The sequence below is a fragment of the Cupressus sempervirens genome, chromosome 11 (assembly GCF_028749045.1).
Source record: "Cupressus sempervirens isolate cs-2001-9-10 chromosome 11, ASM2874904v1, whole genome shotgun sequence".
In the NCBI taxonomy this organism is placed as follows: Eukaryota; Viridiplantae; Streptophyta; class Pinopsida; order Cupressales; family Cupressaceae; genus Cupressus; species Cupressus sempervirens.
The window spans coordinates 195,606,689-195,615,279 of record NC_143128.1 but is presented as its reverse complement, the minus strand read 5'-3'; the positions used below and the strand labels follow the sequence as shown (position 1 = coordinate 195,615,279).

At 30.7% G+C, this 8,591-nt stretch overlaps 1 long non-coding RNA gene across 1 annotated transcript; it reads right to left on the bottom strand.

Annotated features, from left to right (window-relative positions):
• Positions 1-256: 256 nt before the first annotated feature.
• LOC149528858 (uncharacterized) lies at positions 257-5,846 on the bottom strand. The gene is made up of 2 exons (XR_016358977.1): positions 3,473-5,846; positions 257-3,390 (listed from the first exon to the last, which is right to left on the bottom strand). It is a non-coding gene; the product is annotated as an uncharacterized LOC149528858 (long non-coding RNA).
• Between the last annotated feature and the right edge of the window lie 2,745 nt (positions 5,847-8,591).

The window sequence follows — 8,591 nt, the reverse complement described above, 5'->3', positions numbered from 1 at the left end:
GTCTCAACAAGATCATCCTTCTATCTTTCCATCCATTGATCCATTAGATCAAGATCTTCTCAGGTCACCTTTTCCAGACCCAGGATCCTAGTGCAAATTGCCACAACTTCGACGAGCTATGTACATGCTTAGGAAAAAAATTTCTTTGATACCACCTAATTTAGTGCAGGGTAGGAGAATCCCTAAAGGAGATGTCTAAACCTCCAATAAATAACCACACAATGGAAACACAACAACAAGCAACTATAATATGAGATTTCATACCAAATCACAACTCTTTATTCATAAAATAACTGATTACATGCAATATGCATGGTTGTAAGACCTTCCGAGTTAGGGCCAAATGCAACAACAATTACAATATTAGTTCTACAAGATCCAACAAGATCCAATTTACAACACAAAACCCAATCTTAGCTAGGCTAGATCTATGACTAGATAAGACACCAAGAAGAATCCACACTTGTAACCTCAGGCCCATCAAGCAATCCTCTAGTTCTCAAGGTGCAACTCCTAGATCTTCAAAGTTCTCATCCTCTTCTCCAAGATGGATCCCCTCAATCATGCCTAAAAAATCTATAAGAATCCCTACTTATACCCAACTAAGGCACATGGTAGCCCAGTTAATTACAAACTAAATTAAATCCCTCCTAGTAAATATATGTTGAGCCACAAGTTGGCTACAACACATTTTAAATACACATACATAAATTAAATGCCAAGGTTAGCTCACAAACAACTCGGCACCAACAACAAGTAGAGTGTTAGAGAAAACCAAGATGAGTGGCAACAAATTCCCAAGCGTTGTTGAGCTCCCAAAGCATGTCGAGCTCCAAGACCATGTTGAGCTCCAAGACCATGCTAAGCTCCCAATGTATGCCAAACACCAGTATCTGTTGAGCTCCATAGCCAAAACTATGATCAACAACGACTGAGCACTACTCCTTCGACCAAGTACTAGTCCAAGAAACTACTGAGCCTCCTCCCATGAACTCAAAAGTAGCCACCAAGGAAACCCAAGAGGCTCCTACATCACATGACCAAACAACTATTCTTCTTAAGAGTTATTTATGCATATGCATTTTCTTATAACAACCTATCACACTTCATTTTCAAATGGTTGAAGTGTACAACAATATTATTTTGCATGTCAAATTAATGAGTCATGGCATGACCCCTTCTAAAATTTCTCTATGTGACCAACAACATATAAAGGGGCATTCCATATAAAATAACTAATCATTATCTGATAGAGAAGTTTAATAAAGTCAGTGGACAAGGGAGATTATTTAATCAATGTTTACTAAAGACAAAGTTACATGCCATCTCCCTTTGATATAATTGATCCAAGGAATAATGCTAAGAATTATCATTGCTGGTCAACTTATAAAGAAACATTTTATATATTGGTTGACCTTCATTAACAAATGATTAAGCAATCAATAAGAGAATTGTATAAGCATAGTAAAACAAGTGATCGAGTATTAAATTTGTCATTAAAAAATGCAGTCAACATAAGTTAAAGAGCATAATCAAAGTAATTAGTGAAACAGGCATAAGGAAAACAATTAGTGAGAGGAAGAGAGTAATTGGTAAAGAAAATAAAAAGTAGTGTTTTAATATCTTAAAGATAATAATTAGTATTTTTTTTGGTTGGTAATTGATTAATTTATTGATCTTAATGGGCTAAGTCCTAGCCCAAAACATGGATGGCTACAAATAGGAGAACCATCTCTCCAAATACAGAAATAACCATAAAGACTTGTTAGCAAATAAACATCATAAACAACCAAACCAGTGCCACTATAGCCATCACATAAAAATCTTATCTCCACCCTAGAACAATGACTAGTATTAAAAGAAAGGCAATGCCAAAATTAAGTAGGCCAACTTCAATAGTTAAGTGAAGGGTTTTTTTGTTTAAGAGTATTTAATATACTTATAAAGGAGGATTGGACACCTCCTTTGATAACAAAGTCTCCCTAGGAAAGAGTCAACGTTATTCATAAAAAGGGATGATACAGTATATACCCAAGGAATATAATATGATAACATATTCAATAAGAGGTAGCAATTATTAAGCAATGTGCAACTAGGATTAAAAAGAAATATAGTAGTACTTGGAAATAGAGATTAAGAAGTTAGTTTGGAATTATAAAGTCATGTTATTTGGAGAGTTCACTATTGAAAAGATGCATCATTCTATTTAGCGATGAAGATATAAATATAATAAAAAGTGTATGAGTTAATAGGGGAGTAGAATCAAGCACAAGAAAGGAAAGGAAATTTTTTTAAAAATAGTTATGTTTATAGAGATTTAAAAATACATAGAAGTATCAAATAAAACAGAGGATAATCAACATTTTTTATCATTGGTTGGGTAGACATACAACAATACCATTGTATCATCATCTATAGACAAGTACACATCTACAGATCAAATTTCCAGCAGATCTAGTGCATTCAGCAAGGAGGCCATACAACATAACCTCATAAAACTCAATACATCTTCAGACTCATATTTATTAGTATATCTATTTTGATCATTGATCATGAATATTGGGTAAACATATACCACTAAAAACTAAAAACTATATTGACTATCATATATCAATGTTGATGAGTACATTGAGTCCTATCACCCACCATACATTCCTTCCATACTAGCACTCTTCTCATTGCCCTGTCTATTTATTTAGAATATACATCTTAATTGCAGCAATGGGGGAAATATCTCCACCCAACCATAGCCAGCTTTGAAACGGACTATCACAACTTAATATCCATATCAAAATTAATAAAAAACTTTTCACGTACAAAATTGAAGTTGATAGAAGACATCAAGCCAATAATATTATTCTAGCACCTATATGCCACTATGTGAAGTAGAGAAACCAAAATTCCCCATAGTCATAACAGGTGTGCAAGAACATTTAACTCGGTGCAAGAAACACCTTGTATTGAGAAGAAAAAAGTCTGGGACAATTGCAGAAAGTAGTGGAGGTCAGGGTTTCTGAGAAAGAAGGTGAATGGTCTCTCCCACTGAAAGGAAAACTAAAGATGAACCTAAACACACACAACCAAACCTACATTTTTCAATCATTTTTTAAAAAGATAGATTATTCTTCAAACAACTGAAATACAACTTATTCATATAGTGACAACTTTATCTAAGCTGTAGCAAGCACAGACATATTTCAAACAAGTGACTTTTCTGTGAACAAAACACAACCTAATGCAAAAACCCTAAAATGATTGAATATCTTAGCCTATAGCAAGAAGAGAAAGTATAAATTTTAGGAAATGATACTGGATGTATTGTTAAACAATGAAGTCTTCAAGGCCATCGATGAAGAATGATGCACAAGATGTCTTTAGCAACTTTGTCATCTGCAAAAAATGGTCAATGAAAACAAGCGTAAACAAGAAGCATAATGCAAAAACCCAATAATTATAATGGCAACACCCTTACCAAAAAAAGACACTGGAGAATACAAACAATACCCTCTGTCACCGGCAAATAAGGTGCATGGCAAAGCTAAACCTAAACACACACAACCAAACCTACATCCTTCAATCATTTTTTTAAAAGATAGATTATTCTTCAAACAACTAAAATAAAACTTATTCATATAGTGACAACTTTATCTAAGCTGTAGCAAGTACACACATATTTCAAACAAGTGACTTTTCCATGAACAAAACATGACCTAATGCAAAAACCCTAAAATGATTGAATATCTTAGTCTATAACAAGAAGAGCATGTATAAATTTTAGGAAAAGATATCGGATGTATTGTTAAACAATGAAGTCTTCAATGCCATCGGTGAAGAATGATGCACAAGATGTCTTCAGCAACTCCGTCATCTGCAAAAAATGGTCAATGAAAACAAGCGTAAACAACAAGAAGCGTAATGCAAAAACCCAATAATGATAGTGACAACATCCGACAACATCCTTACCAACAAAAAACATTGGAGAATACAAACAATACCCTCCGTCATCAACAAAAAAGGTGCATGCAAATGATGGCCTCTGTTACCTCTTCAACAAATGTATTTTCTCTCCAAATGGTAAAGCGAACACGAGAATACATCAATATGGAGTTTACCACAAAAGCCACGGATCTAGTAGTACATTAAATTGAGTTTATTAAAAATGTGGAATAGGAATTCATTTCTTATTCCACCTTTCAAGATGGAAGAGTCACATGCCCATTTTAGACTGAAATTAGTATAGCATAATTCCTATTCTATTTTTATAAGTTACTACCAAACAGGGAATTGGCGCATTCGAGTAGTGGGCTTTTCTAATTCTATTAGAATTCCTACTACCAAATGGGCCCTAAGATCCCCCATTAGCCACTCCCCAACAATAGCAGTTTTTACACAAATGGACTAATCATCAACTGAAAAAATGAAAAAAAAAAAAAAAAAAAAAGATCAATTACTAGTACATGTGTGATCTACTATTAGTAACTTGCATGATCATATTTTGGAACTTTTTATGAGTGGTAATTGGAAGGAAAAATAGCAATAGACATGGCAGTAAACAAATATGGGGGGCAAGTAGCTCATTTCCCTTAGACTATTTTCCATATTTGTGAAGTGTGTTGAATGCTAGAAATTATAAAGAAGCAAGTGATAGGGGAAATGGCTAAATTTATTGTTTGCAACCATTCATGAATGGGAGAGTACGAAAAGGGCCAAATTAAAACAAGCATTAAAAATAAAATCTCTTTAAAATGACTAATGCATTTCCAACGAACAAAAGAGGCTGAGAACGAACAACCCAAGTGTTCATTTAATGAGACAATTTACTTCCACTTGAAACAAGCCAATTGTCACTCATGTACATAATGTCACCACGTTAACCATTACCTTCCCCCCAATTACCACCCCAAAAAACCCTTGGTACCTACACACAAACATACCAAAAAAAATCACCATGAACACCAATAGTTGTTCATGTTTTAGTTTTCTTGATTGTTGACCTGTCCATTTGTCAAAAAAATACTATAACGATTATTGAAGGGTCTTAGCGGCAGGTACTAAGTGAAAGTTTTAAAATGACACTTTTAGACCACCTCACACTCTACGAGTTCTACAAAGAGTTTTCCTAAATGTGGGAAATTCGAAAGGTTAGCTTTAAACTCTTCACTCACCTACGTAAGTTTTGGAAAATTTTGACATTTGGATTAGGAATTGTAGATGTATGAAATTAGCTTGAACAACTACTAGATTGTTTCCCCTATTAGAAGAACCGCAATTCAGATGGATGGTGTAAAAGAATTTAAAGATTGTATCATCATCTGGACGGTGTCATTTAACACCACATTTGAGACCCTTTGAAAGAAAAAAAATCAAAACATACAAATTTTGAGTGTTTCTATTTTGCCATTTATTCCTAGGGACCATTAGTCGGGACGGTCTTTCCTTGTGGGATTTGAACTCTAGTGAAAGATATACATTTAATAAACACCTATTAAGCATATATTTGTATTAGATGCAACAATGGTTTCCCTCATAGGCAAGGCACTAGTTATCTAGCCAAATATATGCATTGACCTTATATTACATGCCATGCCTATAGCCTATGTACTTACCTGCCAATACAAAGTACTTGTGAAAGACAATTTTTAAGTATATATATATATATATTAGAATGCATTTAGTCATGCCATATAAACTTTTATACTATATAATTTTTATATTACATTAATTCCATACACCATATTATAAAGTTTAATATTATATTGATTAGTAATATTATAATATTTTAGTTAATAATTTAAAATATGATATCTAATAATTTAATTAATTTTATAATTAGAAAACTATATTTATTTTATATTTACTTTACATTTATGTGTACTCAAAATCATGTGTGGTATATTCTATTGATTATTAATATTATATATTATCATTTATATTTTTTAATATGATATAGATTTTTAATTCAATATATAATTTTAATATTAAAATTTAGTTTAATATTTAATAGTTAGTTTAAATATAATATGAAAACTTAGTTTTATTTTGTACCAGCAATCAAATTAATTATATAAATTTTTATTTTATTTAACTTAATATTTATTCTACTTAAAATGAATATTTAAAAGACTAGAAAATAAATAAGTAAACAATCATTTTTTTTTTATACTTTAGATTTTAACCTTAGTTTTCCTCACAACTTGTATTCTTATACAAACTATTTTTAAATTAAAAATATTGCATGAATACTAGAATTTTTAAATATAATATTGTCACATCTTAAATTTTCTTAAACAAAATGTAAAATTATTAATAATATATTTATATAATATGATATATAATCTTCATACATTCAAACAAAATAAAAAATATTGAATCAAATTTTAATAGAATACTTCAAATTGAATTAAAAAACTTATATCATATTTAAAAATACAAAGTGAAAACACATAAACTAATAATCAATATAATATGAAATATATAATATGAAAAAAATTAATATAATATAAAAAATTATATAATATAAAATTTTATAGAGAAAAATAAGGAACAATACATGATAGATTGGTGTAGTTAATTACATCAAAGGCAATGTTTGAAAAGAAAAAATACTAGTATAGATATTTTAAATAAATCTATTTAAAGAAATGAGATAGATATCCACTACAAAATAATTACAATTTAATTTACTACATCTAAAATTATTTATATTTCCTTTCTTTCTATTTATTTAGTGTTTTTTACTAACTTAATTTTTTAATTTTAATTTCTTAAAAAATGGATGATTTATATCTCCAAATATTATAATTTAAATGAATATTTTATATTATATTGATTAAATTATTTTTAAAAGTATATTTTATTTATAATAAGATTTAAATTTTTGACATGTAGATAAATTGTCAAATTTAACATTAAAAAAAAGAAAAAGTTAACATTAACACACTCACACCTTCCCACTCCTTAATTCTACCATTGTAAAATCCCTATCAGCATGAAAAACATATATTATACCAGTGCCATGCTTTATATAGCACAACCAAACACATTCCAAAGAAAAAATATACCTAAAAAACGTTTTGACAAGTACTTTGTATTGGCAGGTAAGTAGGCAGGGTCTATAAGGCCGGTGCATATATTCGGCCAGATAGCCAGTGCCCATAGGCAGCGCATATGGATCTGTTGGTTCCAAAGAAAAAATCAAAACATACGACAAATGTTATTGTGATATGTGTACAGCTAATATACAGCTGTTATGAACTAGTAGCGTAGGAAACGTCTTGATGTAAAGTTAAAATCATAAGAAACAAGAAGAAGAATCTCCTTCACATGGCAGCCGTATTTCAATTGAAGACTTGTTGCGCGAGCCACTCGTTTAAATATGAATACTGACGTTGTCATGTACACCATTACAATTATAACATTGACTATCATCGCTTGGCATCTGAATTCTGACATAGATGTCGTGCAGTCCGGTCCCAGTGGTAACTACATTTTACCTGCCCAATGTGACATGGTGGAAAATGTCGGCACCACTGGTCAAAGTGGCAGGCATACAAGCTCTCATATTTAAACATCCATTTCTAATTTGCTTAGCATCTTTCGGTCCCATCAACTCCATCGTTTGTCATGTGAACTCTTTCACTCAATTACAGCGGGGCCGCTTTCATGATCGAATCTTTACCCATCTTGTCGAGCATGAGAACCCTATTTCTCGATGTTATGGGTTCCATGAATTTACGTGTGAAAGACATTTTTTGAATTAGACCTAGGTGTTGAATCCTAGTTTAGGTAAGTCTCAGGTTTAAATTCTTATTCAAATTTTGATATTTCCTAATTTTCTTGATTGCTAATTGGTACATTTGTGCAAAAGAGTACTAGGTCTTAGGGACAAGTATTGGGCAAAAGTTGTAAAATGATATGTCCACTCTATACATTCTACAAAAAGCTCTGTAGATATGGAAAAACAAAAAGAATAAGCTTCACTAACTTTCAAAGATTTAGGGAAGAAATCTGTAAATTTTGATATAGTGATATCATTCCTCTTAGATATAAAACTTTGCTCATTTATAAGTAATAACAAGTATAAACTTAACATTCTTTAATGACAGATTGTATTATAATTATATATGATTGAGAAACTTAATTATTTTTTTATTAAAAATAATAAAAATACACAAAACTGCACTGTATATTGTTAACAATGAACATAAATTGCATAAAAGTTTAAAAATATGATGAAAATAAATTGTAAGAAAGTTGGACAAGATGTGAAGGATCAAGGAGTGGAAATCTAAATATAGAATAAGTATAATATATAATACATATCTATTAAAAAACATAAAAAATACTCTTATTACAAATATAGATTAGCTTTATATTATTCGCTATCAATATCTTAAAAAGGAATAGAGTTATATTATTTTTTTATAATGAAAGCGTAAGAAAAAAACAACACTGGGTCATAAACATATAGAACAATTTTGTATTTCGATTAATGAAACCATTACAATCTCAAACTACCTCATGACAATCAGACTAACAGAGGGAAGAATAAGCAATGAGGAGATTTATAATGTCCACTGTAATCTACTGTC